This window comes from Brassica rapa, chromosome A06 (genome assembly GCF_000309985.2).
Source record: "Brassica rapa cultivar Chiifu-401-42 chromosome A06, CAAS_Brap_v3.01, whole genome shotgun sequence".
NCBI lineage: Eukaryota > Viridiplantae > Streptophyta > Magnoliopsida > Brassicales > Brassicaceae > Brassica > Brassica rapa.
Window position 1 is genome coordinate 5,506,596 of NC_024800.2, and position 21,589 is coordinate 5,528,184.

The 21,589-nt window shown below is 27.8% G+C and overlaps 1 long non-coding RNA gene across 1 annotated transcript; it reads left to right on the forward strand.

Moving 5' to 3' along the window:
• The first annotated feature begins 1,421 nt into the window (after positions 1-1,421).
• On the forward strand, positions 1,422-13,251 carry LOC117125789. The gene is made up of 2 exons (XR_004448185.1): positions 1,422-7,410; positions 8,144-13,251. It is a non-coding gene; the product is annotated as an uncharacterized LOC117125789 (long non-coding RNA).
• The last annotated feature ends 8,338 nt before the right edge of the window (positions 13,252-21,589 follow it).

A 21,589-nucleotide genomic window follows, 5' to 3' on the forward strand; every position in this document is an offset into this window, starting at 1 on the left:
ATGAACTCCCCCATACCGCACATTGAATTAATTCGTATTCTCCTTCCGGGAAAACGGCTTATTCATGCCCAAACTAGGGGTTGATGAGAAAATACATACCCCAACTTTTACTGCATGTCAAAACATACTTTCACTAATCAAAAATTTAAAATTCATACCTGAACTAGGGATCAATAAAAAATGCATACCCCAACTCTTATTGCATGCCAAAACATACCTTACCTAATCAAAAATTAGAAATTTAGGCCTAGTCTTTATAAGTCAACGCTAATCTCAATCTATACTATTATTTGCGAAATATTTTTTTCGCAACGGAGCTCTCACTTTAAAAATTAGAGTGGCTAAAGTATATGTTATCCTTAATGAATTTTTATATATTTTTATTATATAATAAAAAAATATTATATTGAAAATCTTATATATTTTTTAAAAAAATAATTATGATGATTCATATATTTTGTGTTGCTATCTTAAAATAATAGTTTACTATTATAAAAGTAAAAAATTAAGGAAGTGATTTTTTGCAATATTATATTTTTTTAAATATAGGATAATTTTTATATATTGTGTTGTTATCTTCAAATAATATTTTACTATTACGAAAGTTAAATTTTAAGATAAAAATAATATCTAAGTAAATATTAATGAAGCAATATATTTGTATAAGGATATTTTCTAAGAAGTGATTTTAAGATATATTTGTATAAGTAAGTATTATAAGTAAATAATATTTAGTAAATATTATAAGTAAATAATATTTACATCAAGATAACAACACAATATATAAGAATTATCTTTTTTTTTAAAAAATATAATATTGTAAAAAATCACTTCTTTTAATTTTTTTACTTTTATAATAGTAAAATATTATTTTTAGATAACAACATAATATATAAGAATCATCATAATTATTTTAAATATATATATATATAACATTTTTAACATAAAATTCATTTTATTATATAATAGAATATATATATATATATAAATTCAGTAAGGGTAACATAGACTTTTCCCACTCTAATTTTTAACGTGAAAGCTCCGTTGCGAAAAATTAATTCACAAATAAAATTCATTTTATTATATGTATAAAAGTTCATTAGGGGTAACATAGACTTTAGCCACTCTAATTTTTAACGTGAGAGCTTTGTTGCGAAAAATTACTTCGCAAATAATAGTATAAATTCGAATTAGGGTTGACTTCTAAAGACTAGGCATAAATTTCAAAATTTTTGATTAGATAAAGTATGTTTTGGCATGCAATAAGAGTTGGGGTATGTATTTTTCATCGATCCCTAGTTTAGGCATGAATTTCAAATTTTTGATTAGTGAAGCTATGTTTTGACATGCAGTAAAAGTTGAGGTATGTATTTTCTCAGCGATCCCTAGTTCGGGCCTGAATAAGCCGTTTTCCCTTCCCCTTCCTTCGACTTCAAAGTTTAATTAATTTAAACAAATCTCTTAACGGTATTTGCTTAGTATTATTCGACGGATTGATTATGAATATTCGAGCGAGTGCTATCCTTATATATTAATTGAAAAACATTACAATATTGTTTTGTATCCACGTGTCAATATAAGAATGAAATTCAGAATTTTAAGAGAAATATGTTGGTCCATCTTAACTTATATTATACTTTTTATTAAACTAACTATTAAAATGATAAATAGTGTACAAAAAAATATTTTTGCACTTTCCTTAAATAAAAACTACGGAATTGCCTTATATGATTAACGTATATATGATAATTAATGATTATGAATTATAAATATTTGATAATATTTTTTGTATCTTAGGCTCTTAGCTCTTTTTTGTTTAATTTTATATTATTGAAAGATATTAAACAACCACATTAACCGTATTGTCTACGAGACATTTGTCTCTGATGACAGTTTGTCCTGTGGGAATTCTGTTAAAAGGTGAGGTCATTAGGTTCGAGGTGCATCAACAAGCTAATTATGGAGTTAGTGAGAACTCATAATGGAGAGGCTGGAGTCTATTGGACAGATGGTCCACGGGACAGGTTGTCACAATTTCGTTGGTTTCTTTGGACTGTTACTGATTTAAATGCCGAATAGATTAAAAGATATTTTTCTATCATATTTTACGTGTCTATTCCTTGTGCATGAAACTTTGCTTTTTAAAATATGTATTTTCTATACAATATATATTAACCGCTAAAAATAAGAGAAAAATCTATAAAAGTTTTTAAAATATCAAACTTAGGCAATGTGACTGTTACAGCTATTAATCAGTTTGTTTAAAAAAAAATTAAAATTGACTTAGAAATTTAGAAAGTCAAGAGCATAAATTTTAGCGATAAAAGATATGAGCAATTTTCTTTATAAAACATGATAACTCAATGATGCACTCATTCTCTCAAAATAAAATGCAAATAGAACTCTTACATATTTTTTTGAAAAAGAACTCTTACATATTTTGCAGCTCACTTTTAACAAACAGGTGACTTATATTAGTCGTAAGTCAAGAACAAAAATCCTAAAAACATTTTTCGTGCTCAACAGTGACATGATAATTACACGATAACTTAAGGAATCCGCTCATCCAATGAAAGACTGAGAAAAATAAAATCATAAAATCATAAAATCTAGCCAATACTATGGATGACGTCATGGGCACACGTAAGTGCATGTGCATCACCAATTCGAGCAATTTTCTTTATAAAACATGATAACTCAGTGATGCACTCATTCTCTCAAAATAAAATGCAAATAGAACTCTTTACATATTTTTTTGAAAAAGAACTCTTACATATTTTGCAGCTCACTTTTAACAAACAGGTGACTTATATTAGTCGTAAGTCAAGAACAAAAATCCTAAAAACATCTTTCGTGCTCAACAGTGACATGATAATTACACGATAACTTAAGGAATCCGCTCATCCAATGAAAGACTGAGAAAAATAAAATCATAAAATCTAGCCAATACTATGGATGACGTCATGGGCACACGTAAGTGCATGTGCATCACCAATTCGTAAAACCATTTTCATATAAAAATTACACTACTAAATTTTTTTATTTTTCCAACTACAACACCAAAATTATATTTCATATTTATATTATTAAACTACATTTTTATTTTTCAATATATATAATAACTAATTTTTTTTATATAACTATATTGCACATAAATTATCACACTAAAATATTTGTTTTTAAAATAAATATTTACTATTTTATTAATAATAATGATAAAATAATTAATTAAAAAAATATTTTGATATATGTAATATATTAATTATATATTTAGTTCTATTTTATATGTATTTCTTTTGTTACTGAAGTTTATTTAACTAATATTTTGTTAATAAAATTTGTGAATAGAGTTTAGTGTTGCGAGTAATACTCAAATTTAAGCTTAATGCAATCGTGTAATTTTATACTAAAATCGTGTAGGTTTTAGAGTTGGATTGTTGAAGATATCTTAGTGCAAAAGTTACACTAAAACAAGTTATGAAAAAAGAGTTACACTAAATGATGTTTTACTATTGGAAATAACCTAAAACACCTATTTGTTATTGTTTTTTTATTAAAATAAGAAGAAGAAAAAACATATTGTCCCCAATCAAATTTGTTTTTATTATTTTTAATACTATAGCTCTAGCTGAAATTTTGTTTGGATCCGCCTTTGGACGACGTGGTGGTCGGATCTACAGAGCTGAAGGATTGGTCAACAAAATTTTGAATATTCACTTGCTTGTTTTCTTGCTTTTCTTCTTGTCAATAGTGTCAGGGGGCCTTTGGTTTCAGTATATATATATATATATATATATATATATGGATAATAATAATTATAATTGTGACATTGTGAATATAGTAGGTCCTACAACAAAATTTTGAATATTTAAGGTATATATATATATGTAGAAATATATTTGATGATGTGGGACATTGTAAATATACTTTAAACTTCACAGCTGTCTATGAATATAACTCGAGGTCCTGCTATCAATGTTGATTTTAGACAGGCATTTTTTTATACATCGAAAGGCTGTTCTATTACTCAAGCTAGAGGTGGTCTGGGAATCCAGACCGGAATAGAACAATCAACAAAAACTAGATTTTCTATGAAAACCTCGAGCGGTCTTTGCTAATGCGTCTGCTGTCTTGTTCTGCGTCCTTGGTACATGAAATATCTTGAAGTTTGGAAAGCGTCCTTGAATAGCTGCTACCTCTGATAACTCCATGGAGAAACTTGGCCATGCTCTGGGGTCGTTGATCATCGAGATTATGTCCTTACAGTCTATTCCGAAGTTCTGGCATGATGTGTGTTGGCTCATATTCTCCATTGCCCATATTAGTGTATTTTGTGGCATTTGTTATTCGCTTCACTACTATGAATGATATGTGTTCGCCCGGCTGTATCATTAATTTCTTAGTTAACTTTTTTGTATGAACACACCCATGCTTAGATAACTAATATTTAATAGGAAATTTTATCGTATGACCACCAAAAAATTATAATTCATCTTCTAATCAATTACTTTAAATTTCATCGATATATGATGTATTATATGTATAATGTAGTTTTACCCTTCCACTCGACCGATGCAACCTGCGAAAAAAAATAAATATAAGTTAGTTAGTATTTACTGAACAATGTAAATGTGGTTCTTCTTTTGCCACAAACAATTAATCCAAGTAAATTTGTATATGATAAAATTGAGAAAACTGAATAGTTTCTTTCTCACTTTTGAGTTTTGTTCGACATTGAAAACACATCGATGATTGGAGGAGCAGACTGGTTGTGACGTCTCTGTCGGAAAAAGATTCGCCAATTCAAAAATCGACAATCGCAACGACGGCATAGTGGCTCAGTGAATAAATCTTCCCGATTCCATATTTTCCAGTGAGTGAAGACGGTATGTGAAATCATGTAAGTCTTGATTTGGGATTCAGTAGTTTTACTACCCCATCGAAATCGAATCAGAAATAGCAAATCTCACATGTAACGGAAAATAACTTCACTTTAAGATATCTCAAATCTTTTAGTCTGGGTTATTCGAAACACAAACAACTTGAAAATATAAGAGACTGGTTTAGATTAAATCTGCACCATATGTCATTGCAAAAGTAAACTAACCACAAGTTTGTGGCTTTTTGTTTCTATGAAAGGTTTGTTTCTATTCCAGTGTTTAAGGCAGTCTATATGAATGAGTATCAACATGGAATAGATTTGTAAATGTGCATCAACGTAATTGTAAATGTACATCAACGTAAATATGTGTGGGATATATTTGTAAATGGAATATACTATATATATAGTAACATAAATAGTACAGATTTATGTCTGCATAGTATAGACACTGTTTTTTTTTTTCATGGAATATGTCGTGTGTTGTATAGATTCATCTTTCACATGGTATTTCTCCCACCGATCAGCCTTTGTAAGCGAATTCAAGTTAATGTTCGTCGGTGACAGAAAGGGGAAATTTCTGGAATTCCGGATAATATTTGATCATATGTAAAATAGACATAACTCATGTAAACATAACAGATATTTGGACTCTTGTATAGGAAAGATCACACATGTGATGGTGCAATGTATATATTCTCATTTACATGTAATGATGCAATGTGTATATAGATTAAACAGATCATGGACATGTAAAGGAAATGTCATACATGCGAAATGGAATATCATATTATCATTTTCGTTAACCGCACTCATACAAGTGTAAACTTTATTAGCATTTAGTTAACTCAATTTTTGTATTTAGTTAACCACATTCATACAAATGTAAATTTCACACAAATTTATATTATTATGTTTATAATGATTATATTTTACATTTAAAAGAAGATTATTACAATGAATGCTCTATATTGTATAGTTTAATATTACATATTATAGTTTAATATTACATAATATTATGTACTATTTTCAAATATTGATATTTGGGTTTAAGTTTTATATTTGGGTTTAGGATTTAGTGATTAGAGTTTAAGGTTTAGCATTTGGAAGGTGGGAGTTGACGTTGAGTCAGCATTAACTTCTTTCATGTAATTATAGATATTTCATAATTTCATTAATATGTACTATGCTACTTGTTTTGTTCAATTCTATTTGGGTTTATGTTTTATATTTGGATTTAGGGTTTTTGTTTGGATTTAGGGTTTATTGATTATGGTTTAGGGTGTAGTATTTAAGGGTTGGGGGTGGGGGTTAGGATATGGTTTATTATTTAGATGTTGGGAAGGTGCTGCCGTCCTATTCTATTTTTGTGATATGGAATAGAACACTTCGTAATGGGTGGGATTAGTATCCTATACTACTTCTCCAATATGAAATACTATATTTATTAAAAATCTGTTTTGATTCACTCATTTTATATTATTTAATTATTTTTTGAATTCACTGTTTTTACTAGATGGTTGTTATGGAAATGAACTTACATTGTGTAATAAATGAAATACTCCATTTATTAAAACAATGTTATATTTTCATCCACTTTTTTTACAACACATACATATGTGGTAACTAAATGTGTGACGTAGGTGAGTTTACGTGCTTTCATTGTCACTAATGCTCGTTAACTCTTGTCCATTTCTCCCTTCACTGATGTCAAAACTTTCCCTCTCATTCACCGGGTATCTGCAAATGAAGAAGGTATAACCGATTCAATAGTGGGATAAATGTTAGTTTGATAATTATGTCAAAATCAATGATATTTTCTTAATTTTCATTCACAATATGGTTATTCAGAAAATTAAACCTATTTAATAATGTGCTTATTTGTGTAATACCCATATATGAAGTATAAATTATGTAAGTAGCATTAATTTTGACATAATGTAATGTCAGGCATTTACGTCATTTTCCAGCCGGTTCTACCGTTTTTTTAATAAGTTTTCAGTCAACGTGTATAATAGGAAAGAAGGAAGAGTCATCCACATCACATGTTTATTGGCCACATACATACGCACTGAGTGTTATATTCCATAAATAAAAAATCTTAAATCTCGATCACTAAATCCAAACTCAAATATAAACTATTTATATATTTATAATATTTTTACAACAAAAAAAAATCTGAAAATAGGATATATTATTTTGTAATATTATACTATATAAATAGATAGGAAAGAAGGGGAAGCCATACACGTCACACGTTTATTGACCACACACATGTACATTGAATGATTTATTTCATATGGCCGAATTAGCTAAGATTATAATCCACCCACAACCCCTAATACTACTGAACCCTAAATCCCAATCACTAAACTTAGACCCAAATATAAACAATAATATATATATTTATAATATTTACACAACTGGAAAAAAATATTAAAAGAGATAAATGAATGATGAGAATAAAACAAAATAATAAACTTACGTAAATGTTAATTGCATAGATAAGAATAAAGAAGAAAGGATAAGAGGTTAACCTAGGCCTGGACATTTTAACCTGGATCCGACGACCCGAACCGGAACCGACCCAAAAATACCCGACCGGAGCCGGACCGGAAATTTACAAGTATCTTTTGGGGCTAAAATTTTTTTACTCGAATGGACCCGGAACCGAAAGGAACCGACCCGAATAGACCCGGACCCGAAAAGAACCGACCCGAATAGACCCGACCCGATAAGAACCGATTTGTACCCGACTTAAAAACATGTATATCTAAAACTATAATGTTTTTGTGTTCTATTTTATATATATTATTTTATGATTTAGTTAAAATATCTTTTGTTAACAACATTTGTTATTATTTTGTAATATTGTTTAAGTAATATGAAGCTTTAAAATATAAAATTTAGAGTTTAAAAATATTTTATTTTAATTATTAATAGTTTCATTTAGGTTATTTTGTAAGATTTTAGATATATATGACAAATATCAACTAAATTTGATGGAATTAGGTATGTCATGTCTTTTTCAGATCCTAAATACCCGAACCCGACCCGGACCCGATATGGACCCGAAAAATTATGGGTATTTTATGGGTATTTTAATTATAGACCCGAACCGACCTGGACCCGAGAAGAACCGACCCGAACCCGAACCGAAAATTTCTAAGTACCTATTGGATCTAAATATTTAGGACCCAAAAGACCCGGACCCGAAAGGAACCGGTCCGAACCCGACCCGAAGACCCGAACGCCCAGGCCTAGGTTAACCGATTGTGTTCAAGAATAGTTTGATATATATTTTAGAAAATAAGTTGAATATCTTAGTAAAACTTTTTTTAGTTAGTTACCTAATGATAAATTTTTTTTGGTGGTCATACAGCCAATTTCCCTTTAATAATCACACCTTTTGTTTTGCTGTTCTTTTAGAAACCAGGCTATTTGACCTACTTGACCAAATGATACTATCTTTTAAAATAACAAAATTCTCTTCGTAGTAAATAATTTCTACTCTTGTATTTCTTGTTCTTAACTTGAAAAAAAAAAGTTCACGTAGACGCGGAGTGAATTTTATTTTAAATATGTTATATTTAATATTATAAACAATACACATTTTATTATCAATAACTCTTTTTTTACATTTGATTAGGGGTGGACATTCGGATACCATTTCGTTCAGTTTATTTTGGATCCTTGCGGATTCGGTTCGGTAAGGATCTTTGCTGGTTTGGATAACCATTAACTTTTTTTAAGAAAATTAAAGTTTATATACTTTAAATTTTTTAAAATCTAAAAACAAAAACAATATATAACATATAAATTTGAATAATGTATGCCAAAATACTTAAACTTAACATAAAAATTGGTTTAGGTAAATATTTGGATTTGAAATCAATAGATATTTTAAGCGTTTTTGGTATTTTGTGCATCGTTTGGCTATTTTAAACATGAATTTTTAACTATTCGTATATATTTCCCAATATTTTGGACAACTTGAAAACATCTTATATTTTTTGTATGTTCTTTCAGATATTAAATTTTAAAAAATTAATATATTTAAGTATATAAATGTGATCCAAATATACTTGGATATCCGAAATATTTCGTTTCGGTTCGGGTTCGGTTCTGGTTCTCTAGATACCAAATTTTTTTAACCTGTCCCGCTTACTTTCGCTAGGCATAATAGGCCTCTCTTTAGATATCTGGCCAAATTTTGGTTAAAGTTCAATACTACGTTTTCGGATTGGATTTAGTTCGATTTTTTGGATTCAGGTTATTTTGTTCAACCTTATATTTTTTATTGTAACAAACTTTTAAACGAAAGTGATGATGGTTCATATTGATTTTTGGTATGCAACAATTTTTAAACCAAAACACATCTACTATGTATGTGGTCCATTTAGTTAATCATTTAAAATGGTTGTAAGCCCATTTAAGGAAAGCGATGGGTAGAACTAAAAAACGTTACCGTTTTAGATTGTCAAAATCGACACTTTTAAATTATTCTATGTTGGTGTTATGACGAAGAGAAAAATGGAGTAGGATTAGGAAAGCAAATTTGTTGTGCAATCCATGTTTTCGTTAGGTGTTTTCAATAGCTTCTAAATAAATCTTGGATGTATTGATTTCTTGTAAGATTTTTGAAAATACTAATTAATAACATCTTACAGTTGCTATAGTAATCAATTGTTTCCCAACTAATATATATGGGATTAGAGTAATCACATAAATTAAAAAAAATATACCTCTTATTTATTTACAATATTTTTATGATAAATAAATCAAAATAATTATTTTATTTATTGTATATGGTATATAATTAAATTTCAATGATATTGACATAAATATATAGTATATTTTAATATAAATATTTATTATCATATCGTTTTATTAACATTTGTGTATTTCCTGTAACAAAAAAATTAAATCATTAATCACAAAATTTTGATGTGATATTTTAAATGCAAATTTCAAAATTAACATATTTATGTAATTTTTAAATAATTTTTTATTGCATTTATGGGTAAACCAGTCAGAATAACCCACAAACGCAATAATTTTTAAACGTTGTGTTAGTCACAGCACCCACTTCCGCAAACTCCCGCAACCACAACTGGTGTGTTTGAATCAGTCAGGAAGTCAAATATGAGTAGCACCAATGACATTATATGTAATAAGTTTAGTTAATTAAGGGTAATTGTAAAAGTTGGCTGAGAAGTGTGAAATTGGCACATTATGAAATCATCCTAATAACATGCTTGTAATTAAAATACCAAAGTTTGTTCCAAAAAAAATTAAAATTAAAATACCAAAGCTAAGTTATTCTTAAAAATTGTTTCACTTTTAATAATGAAGGGATAGGGGTCAGTATGTATTCCATACCAAGAGTGTGTATTTTGAATAACTTATGTTTTTAATTAGAATTTTTTTGGTTATGCTTTATATGTGAATCATTAGTTTGATCGATTAACAGTGTTTGATGTTAGAATATTTGAATTCTATTATGTTGAAATTTTCCATAATTCATTCGTTGGGATTATTTTAGTGAATTTTTGTTTTACTTTATTTTAGCAGTGTAAATCTTTTGATTTGTTTTATTTTATGACATATGTTTTATTTATGCACTTATATTTTATTTTCCATGTTATTTTTTCTTTATGTCTCTATATTTGTACAAATATATACTTTTTAAATCCGTATCAGTATTGAATACTTAATTGTTTTAGGAATTCATGATGTAAATTAAAAACAAAAAACAAAATTTCACATTTATATAAATAAAATTACCTTAATATTTTGCTTATAAGCAAAATCCACCATGGATCCTTTTAATTTTTAATTCTTATGAATTTTTTTTTATTTTGAAAATTTTGAAACTTTTATATATTTTTTTGGTTTAATATGTATTGCACTAAATTTTAGTTGTTTATTTTTTAAATTCTAAAATCTTAGTTTCAATTATATATATTAACTTTTGGTTGTGGATGTCCTTAAATTTAAATTTTTCTAAATTTGAGTTTGGTGACAAAAAGAACTTGATTATATTCGCTCTTTTAAGCTCGACTTTAATAAATTCATCATATCTCTAAAAATACTTCACCAAGTATGTCAACATCCAACGCACACGAGTGACATAAAACGCTTGATCACCCAAGTACACACAACTCACCATGAGCTCCAAGTAATGGCTAACTCTACCATACAAATCGTCAACTCTCACGCTACTAAACTAAATCCACATCAGACTCTATTAGGAACCACTTCGTCATACCATAGCATTCAACACATAACTTGCTCTTCAAGACCAGAATTTGCTCTCCAAGTTTTCCAAATGCACTTAATGGAACTTTTCATTTCTTTAATGGAAAATTCTATCTTCAAACAAACTGTTTTTTTTTTTGTTTTTTGGAAAATATCTATTTGTCTTCAAACATATATTATCTTTATTTTTGCTAGTTCAGAAAACCCACATTCATCACGAAACATAAACTCCAACATAGTCCATCTTCATGACACATGCATGAACTACTTCATCTTAATAATTTACGAACTGATATAGAACATCCCATCAAACTATATCTTCATCTCGGAGTCGGAATTAAAATGTCGATCCTGTTTTTATTATAGATTTGTTTTGTATGAAATTTAGCTTTTAAAAACTGAAAAACTCTCTAAACAATATTTTAAATGTTTTTAAGAGGAAAAAAATCAACATTTTGTTTTTTACATGAAAATGTCAAAATTAGTCAATGCGACTATTACAGCCATTAATTATTATTTATAAGTTATAATTGACTCAGAAATTTAGAAAGACAAGAACATAAAATTTTAGCAAAAAGATATGGTGAACAACTTTTTTTTTGTAAAAAAACATGATAACGCAGTAATTAATAATAGTGAGAATTTGAAAATACCTTATTTGTGATTTGAATTTTGAAAATTGCACCCTTATTTTTTATATTTGAAAATTACACTTTCTTATATATGAAAAGACAGTTTAACCCTAATTTAATATAAAATAAAAAACTAAATAAGTTTAATCGAAATTATTTATGTTTGAAATAATTATATATTTGAGAAAAATACATGTCACGACTAAGAAACTGATGTTTACGAAGTTAATAAAACAAAAAACTCACGATTCCAAAGAAGTCACTAAGATTTTTATATAACTATAATCATCTTTAATTACAATTTGTCACGATGTTCTTGTGGCATTCATGAAGACCGACTGTGTTTTATTTCTTCTTCTGAAGTACAATACGAACTGTTAGTGAGTGTTATTTTTAATAGGTATTAGTTTATTGGATGTTTTCCAACATATTTACGTAGATCATACTGTAAAACACATGAACAAATTGATATCATATTTGTATACTTGGATGTTGTGGTGTATGACAGATCATTCGTATGAAGAATGTTTTCGTACTTCCTAATATTGTAAGAACAATGTTATGCTCCATGTTCATGCCGTTTTTCAGTGGCAGTTTCTGATTTTTGATGATTATTCCTATTTTTTTAGTTTGCGTTTTCTATGCTTGCATCTGCGATGACTTCAGGATATCCCTCCTAAAATTAAAATTTCATTAAGATGAGTAACAAATATGCATATAATAGAGAACTAGAAGAAGAAAAGGATATACGACATAAAAATGGAAAACCAAGGGAAGATACTAAAATAGAAGATACTAGTATTGACCCATGCGAAGCATGGGAGTATTTTATTTTCTTAGAAATATAATATATATGGATGCACATTATTTTGAAGGTTATTAGTGATAAACTTATTGAAATGGAAAAAGTTGATTTCTCTTTTCCAAAACCAACAAAAATTATTTGATATGAACAAAGCAAAAAGTTACAATTTGACATTGTTGTTTCAAGTTACAATTTTTTTAACAAACATCACGCCTCCATTTAGAGATTGCAAACATTTGATAAGATTCAAATACTTATCGAATTTACTTGATTACAGGCTATGTCCTTTACTCCTTTTGAATGATTAATATATTATACCTATCACGGAAGCGTCTCTTTTGAGTAATTACAGGCTATATCCAAGTGTGTGTCGAATTTATAGGAACTGAGAAGACAAAAACTGTGGAAGAAGGATGATCGTGTGTAGTGTAGTGCTCTTAGTGGATTTTGTTTATAGAAGCCGTTGCTACAATTTTTTTCCCTCGCCTGCAGTTTTTTTTCAACATTATTTTGTTTTTAAAAAATTGTAAACATATCTTATGTGTCAGAATTTAATTGGCTAGGTGACTTGTGATTTAGTATATAAAAGATGTTTTACATAAATGGAGACTAAAAGAAATAGGAAGAATAAACGAGGAAAAAGACGCTTATTTTGTTTATTTCAAAAAACACTAGATCTAGTAGTATTGTTTCAAAATAAAAATCACATTCTTGTGAAATTGTTTTTTTTTGAAAAAAAAAGGTTAAATCCGGATCTATTAAAGACACAGACCTAACCCCCGGGTGTGAGGTGCAGCCCACAGATAGACCCTCTCCCAGGTATTCGAATGGACCGAAATGCAATAGCTCATATCCGTGTAAGGTGACCAAGAAAATGTAACTTAGTTTCGCATGACAGGTGCATCGAACCTGAAATGTGGTGACATCCCAAATCTTTTCTCTTGCCACTTGACCACAAGCTCCCGGTCATGAAATTGTTAGTTTACATATTTAAATAAAATTATGAGAAAAATAATTATATTACAATACTTTTAAATATCCATATTGGGCAATTTAGTCAATTTACATATATAAAAAAATAATGGTGTAAATTTCAAATTAAAATCTCATATAAATGTATTTTTCCAAATTATCCCTTAATAATAATGCTCTAAGAATTAAAGTGCAAATAAGACTCTTATATATTTTGCCGCTTATTTAAAATATATACAGTAGACTTAGAGATTAGTCGTAAGTCAAGAACAAAATTCCTAAATATATATGTCGTGCCCGACGGTCACGTAGGAACATGGTAATGACGACAGAGAAAAATGCTTTTCTCACGAAATCCTTAGTGTTATGGGTGACGACGTTACGGGGAAGACGTTAGAGTATCCTTTTCTTTTCCCTTAAATTATTGTAAGTTAATTAATAATTTTATTAAATTTCTTAAAGTTTTTTTTTTGAACTTTTATTTTAAATTTTCTTAATAAAAAAAATAACGTGGTCCCAGTTTTAATAACCAAAAATTGGATTCCATGACGTGGTGGTAGGATGCCGTGCCACAGTGTGGAAAAAAGAAACCTTCGCGTATGGCAGCAAAATATTTTTAAAAATTGTGGGCATCCTTATATACTAATTGAAAAACATTACAACATTGTTTTGTAACTACATGTCATTATGATAATAAAATTCAGAATTTTTAAAGAAATATGTTGGTCCATCTTAACTTATATTATATTTTGTATTAAATAAACTATTAAATTGATCAATAGTATACAAAGGAATATTCTTGCACTTTTCTTAAATAAAAGCTACGAAATTACCTAATATGATTAACGTATATATGACAACCAATGATTAAGAATAATAAATATTTGATAATAATTTTTTTATCTTAGCTCTTTTTGTTTAATTTTATATTATTAAAAGATATTAAACAACAACATTAATCATATAATAAAAAAATTAAAATTTTCTTATATGTCATATTTTGAATTTTTAAAACAACTATAAATTACTAAAAATGTTAAATGTCTCAAAATAAAATTTTGTGATCAATTGTTTAACTTTTTTTTGGTAATAACAAGATACAAATGATCATAAATCGTATGAATATGAAGTCTTATTTACCAGATATTCATATTATATATTAATATTTTTAAATTAAACTATATAACATAGAAAAATACTTAAATATGATAATTTCTAATTTGTATTGAAAAAGTATTGAAACCTTATTATTTTAATTTTGAAATTTGCATTAAAATTTTGAAATTTTGAAATTTGAAACACAGAAGAATATTGTTGTATAATTGATATTTTGTTTGTTAGTTTAGTTATCTATATTTTCTTCCCTATTATAATGTATATGTATTATTATTTTTATTCTAGAAATTTTACGATTCGCTTCTGGGAACCAAAAATGTTTGCACGGCTCACTAGGAACTACACTGCTTGAGGATTTGACCAACCAAATTCTAAGTTTTCAATTGGTTATTTTATTACTTTTCTTTAGCTAGCCTAGTTTAGTTGTATAAGATTCGAGTTCAAGTCAAAATGTATACTTTTATCGGGAAAAGCCCTTAGCTTTCCGTCATTATACCGGGTATTGATTGATTAGTAAATATTCTTTGTGTTTTAAAATAATACATATAAAAATCTTAAGCTTATTAATAAAATATTAGAGTTTGATTCAAGCATCTGCGTGAAAATTTGTTTTACTTTTTATAAATAAATATTTATTCGTCTAAGTAATAATGTATATTTTAAAGAAAAATTCCCTATTTTAAAAATTTACCGCATTAAATAAATGCCTAATATGATATTTATAAACAGAATAATTTTATAATTTATATTAATTAATCTTGTTTTTTTCTTATAATCCGAATCACCCACATTTTTAGAATGTACCGTACATCCTCACAATTTTTTTTTATTTTTTTTTGTTGATCAAAATTTATGATAATGTTTAATAAAATTATTTTATAAACTATCTAAAATCTGGTGCTATATACTTTCTACTCTTCAAACATTTATCATATTGAACTTATATATTATCCATATGAAAGTATACATAAAATAATATATTTAGATATTATTTATATGAAAATTTACGTAAAATATTATATTTTATATTAATTTATATTTTATTTTTATCTTATATAAATACATTCATTTTATGACTTTTATCTTTTAGTTATTACTAATAAGTAATGAAAATTTACCTATATAGCTTTAAAACAATATTGTATTCTAAATTTAGTAAATGGATATCTAAATAGATTTAGGTGGTAGAATATGAATTATTTTGTTATTTTTATTAATTAGCTATTAATGATATAACATTAATATATCTAAATTAATTTTTGTCATGGTTTTAAGGTTGTTTCCGCAATCAATACATCATTATTTGTTTTTCATGTTTAATAATTAGTTATTTTAAATTTATGTTTTAACATTAATTAATTTGATAATCAATTTAAGTATGTATGTTTTGCGCTTTTTTATTTTGACAGAAAATAAATAAAAATACTAAAACTCATGATTAGGTAATTTCTCAGTGACATTGAAGTGTAATTAAATAAGTTTTAGTTTAGGATCAATTTAAGAAATTAATTATTAAATTATGAAGGGATAAAAATATTTAAATTATTAAATTGTTGATATTTTATTTGTACTTTTATTTTAATATGATAGGTATTAAACTTAGTTATAAATACTATGTTTTATCATTTTATATTTCTTATACTTCTAAAACAATAAGACTTCAAGAAATATAATTAAGGTTTTTGAAATTTATAATTTTTTATTATTAATTGACAAAAAATATATTAGAAATACAAAATATATATTTTTAAAATAAATTTTTTAGAACGTGTATCTTTTTAGAAAAAAGGAGTACATTAAATAATAACACTGTGGTCATGCTTATTGAAGGAGTAAACGATGTAACTACGTACCATTCAATTAATATTCTCACCAAAATCTTTGAACTTTTGTTTATTATTCAAATTTTTTTTGATAAACGTATACATTTTAAATATTCAATGAAATTCTAATTTATAAAGTTCCAATCATATGTTAATAGTCTACATTTTTTTAAACAAAAGTAATTTTTGCGCATGAATCATACTAATATTATCTTTTCTGTAGCGTTTTAATTTTATCTAATGTCCTTGGAAAGACGCTAGTCTACAGTTCTTCGTTAAATCATCTTCTTAGATCATTTCCAATGGTTTACTCCATTTTTTACTCAAAAATAGAATAGCTTTATAATAGAATTTGAGTTTATTCCAATGGTATTATATTTTAGAGTATAAAATAGAGTGATGAACAAAAAAAACAAATTACTCTATATTTAGAGTAGACCTGTTTTTTACTCTTTTATAGAGTGAAAAATAGGATACTATTAGAACATTTTTACTCTAAACTTTATTTTAGAGTGAAAAATAGAGTGGAATCGGAGATGTCATTAAATCCTAGTTTTGAATATCACTTTCTTATTATCTAAAAATATCTACTTAAGATTTCTTTTCACTATCGCTTTATTATTATTATTATTATTATTATTATTATTATTATTAAGAAGTAGATATTGTTAGAAATTTTGGATCCCTTAACATCTCAGTCTTATCATATTGTCCATATGTATACATATATACTGGAATCAGTGGTATATATTATCAGTATAAATGAATAAATTAAGATGATGTGAAAGGCTTTTTGATTCAGTCAATAGTCTAAAAGTTTTGCATAATTTTGAACAGCACTCACTGTTGTTTTATTATTTTTTGTAGAAAACAAAAAAAATTGGTAAAAACGGATCAGACGATGCATACTAAGCGGATAATATGGTAGTGTGGTTTTATAGGACACACAAGTTGTTATTAAAGTTTGAATGATAATAAAGTGATATGCCCTGTGGAACAAATATTTGAATGATAAAAATTATAAATAGTATGGATTATAATACATTAATTTAAAATACAACAAAAGTATAATAATTATTTAGCTGTATAATGATAAATAGTTATTAAGATAAATTTATTGTAAACATAGTTATATTCGCAAATAAAATTAATACTTCTATAGTTTCAAAATTTTCTAAATTAAAGTTATATATATATATATATGTATGTATATGAGTAAATCATGTATATACTATACAAAATCAAAAATATCTTCTAACCACACCATTATTAAGGTATGTGCGTTTAAGATATAAATAACAAACAGCGTGGTTCTAATGATTTGACAGTCCCGCATATTTGTTTTATCTGTTTAAAGGGATACATTTGTACTTTTTTCATTATGCACTTGAGGCGCTATAAACACTAATATCCTAAAACTTATGTATGAATGGAGATCAAAATGTATCCCGCTGTATTGCGTATACATAGTCCACTTAAGACATTCATAGGTTATAGTGTGAAACAGTTACATTTAACATAGTGTGATGCTATAACTACGAAACACCTTTTTGAATTAATTTAATTAGTGTTTAAGTAGTTTAATTAAATATATTTGTTTTCACAAAAATAAAAATAAATTGTATTTTGTGTAATTATGTTCTTAAATTTATTTATCATAAAATTTTATATGTTTTCTAAATTTAGTTTTTTGAACACTTTTCTAAATTTAAGTTAATATAAATTATTAGTTAATGGAAAATATAAAAGTTTTAAAACCTATAGAACTGATTTAAAATACAACAAATTACGCAAATAAACACTAAAAACAGAAACATGGATACAAAAAATATAATTTTGAAGGCATAAGATAAACTTAAACAAAAATCTAATAGTCTGAGAAATAATTTTTACCTCCGTTTTATCAAAAAAAAATAAAAATAATTTTTACCTCCGTCCAACTAATTATAATACGAAATTCAATCTTCTTGATCATTGGTGACATTTAATTTTTATCTTGAATTTGTTTACTTTTAGATGATTTTCCTTCAGTTTGATCTATTTGGTATTAAGATGTTCGATATTGTGATCCATGATATTAATTTTGGATACTTATTATGTGTTCTTAAAATTGGCTAGTTTGTACTCGTTTTCTCAAAATTTATATATTTTTTTCTATTTACCTTCGATATATACTCACGAAACACTAGATGAGTTATAAATTTTAGTTACAGAATTTAAATCTGTGAATAACAATTAATTTATATGTTATAAGGATAACTAGATTTTGACCCGCACGGACGTATTTTTTAAAAAAATATGATGCTATTTGCTTTTTATGTTACTATTTAGAGTTGAGCAAAAAACTCGAATTCGAAGAATCGAACCGATCCTAATCCGAATAAGTAGTACTAAATCCGAACCGGAATTGATTAAATATCCGAATTATTTAAAATTTTGGTATTTGAAGAACTGGAACCTAATCTGATCTGAACCGAAGTATTTTGGGTATCCAAAATAGATTTATATACTTATATATATATTAATTATTTTTAGATTTAATATATATAAAAATATCCAGAATATATATGATACTTTAAGTTCGACGTACTTTTTTTTTTTTTTGGTAAAAAAACTATTTGACGTACTTGAACAACTATTGCGGTAGTAATCAATAATCTATCAGTCTTGTGTTTTTTATTATTTTATTTTTTTCATTCATTCTTCACGTACGTACGTGGTTTACGTTGAATAAATCCATGCAACGTTAGTTACCATATATTACTTGCATAGTTGCATGTAATCATCTTCATTAACTAGTTAAGAGCAACTCCAATGGTATTATCACCATTGGAATCTTTAGCATTATAATAATATAACTTTTTTTTAAATAGTTAAGGACTCTAAGCATTAATGTAGGTCTAATGGTGTTATTCGATATGGAGTCTTTAGGAATTTTTTTTTTATTTGAATCTTTGAAATATTAAAATTATTTAATATTAAATTAAAATTTTTCATTTATTGAAAGACTAAATGTAAACATACAATAACTAAACATCTTCATCATTACCAAACTTGTTCCAAATATTTTGAATCAAATCATATTTCAATTGTGCATGTATGTGCGGGTCACGAACACGCCGCCGTATGTCAAGCATAGTACGGAGATTTGAAGGCGTGGGAGAATATGGCATATCCACCTGTGAACTTCTACTCAAGGCTCCTTCTTCAAACTCTGATGTATCATACTGAGTGTATCCATTGCGTTCATTTTCTACTATCATATTGTGTAGTATGATACATGTTCGCATTACCATCCCTATTTGTGTCTTATCCCACAAAATAGCCGGGTTTTTCACTATTGCAAATCGAGCTTGCAATACTCCAAAGGCACGCTCCACATCTTTTCTGGTTGATTCCTGAACTTTTGCAAATAACTCTGCTTCAGGCCCTTGAGGGTTTGATATAGATTGGATAAATGTTGACTATTTTGGATATATGCCATCTGTGAGGTAGTACGCCAAATCGTACTGGTGTCCGTTGACCACATATTGTACCCTTGGAGCTCGACCTTGTAAAATATCATCAAAAACAGGAGACCGATCGAGAACGTTAATATCGTTTAATGTACCTGGAGGACCAAAAAAAGCATGCCATATCCAAAGATCTTGTGAAGCTACGGCCTCCAAGACAATTGTTGGCTTTCCTGATCCACTTGTGTACTGTCCTTTCCAGGCGGTTGGGCAATTTTTCCACTCCCAATGCATACAGTCGATGCTTCCTACCATCCCAGGAAAGCCGCGAATCTCTCCAATATCGAGTAGTCGTTGGAGATCCTCTGGAGTGGGCCTTCGTAGATACTCATCTCCAAATAATTGTATTACGCCTTCTGTGAAATTGCTTAAACATGAAAGTGCTGTGCTTTCTCTAAGTCGGAGATATTCGTCAACGGCGTCAGCAGCACAGCCATAAGCAAGCATGCGAATTGCCGCCGTACACTTTTGTAGTGGAGATAGACCTAACCTCCCTGTTGCATCTCTTCTTTGTTGAAAGAATTGAAAATTTTCCGAGAGGCGATCGACTATACGCATGAAAACTGCCTTGTTCGTGCGGAAACGCCGTCTGAATAAATTAGGGGGAAATGTCGGATTTTCACTGTTTAGTAGTCATTCCATAGTCGGGTATGGCCCTCTTCGCGGTTGCGTTCGACATATGCACGTTTGCTCTGTTTCTTTGTTTGGTTGTTCGCAATGTTGTTGTATGTATCTTCAAAATATTCATCGACAGCTTCATCCAAAGCCGCATTCAATCTGCGATCGACTTCATCTTCCATATTTGGTACTCCTTAAAAAAAATCAAGTAATGAAACTTGTGCAATTATAAAAAAATATAGTGGCATGGTATATAAAACTATATATATTACGTGTTTTCTTTAAGAACTTTTTATCATCATCGAACCCATATAGTGGCATGGTATATAAAACTATATATATTACGTGTTTTCTTTAAAAAATAAATACTAATCAAGTGATGATCAAGTTATTTTAACAAAAATGATCAAAGGATGATCAAGTTCATTCAAAAATAAATATCAAGTGATGATCAAGTTCTTTAAAAAAAAACAAGTGATGCTATAAGAAAACGATCAAGTGATGATCAAGTTCATTCAAAAATAAATATCAAGTGATGAGATAGAAGAAGAGCAGAGAGCAATAAGAAACACGAGATAGAAGAAGAGCAGTATAGTTTTAAACCGAAAACAACTTCAAGTTCAAGAAACAGAGAGCTTACAATAGTAGAGATTCGTAAGCATGAGTAAAAAGACAAGTAAACAACAGTAAGTAAGCGTTAACAAACCATCACAACATCTCAGACATTAATTTCATTTTCAGAGCTAATTCCATTTCAGTCAGTGGGTCGGTTTTAGCAAACAAACTTGCAAGCAAACTCTGATTTGAGATTTGCCTTTTGGTCTCCATCAAATCTTTAAGTTGTCCTAATTCTTCTTCTTTCCCAATTTTCTTCCTCTTACCAGCAGCCTTAGCTGCCTTCACTCCTATGGGTCTCTCTTGTGGCTCTGTCACTGACCCTCCCGCATCAGAAGCACCTGTTTTGCGCTTGT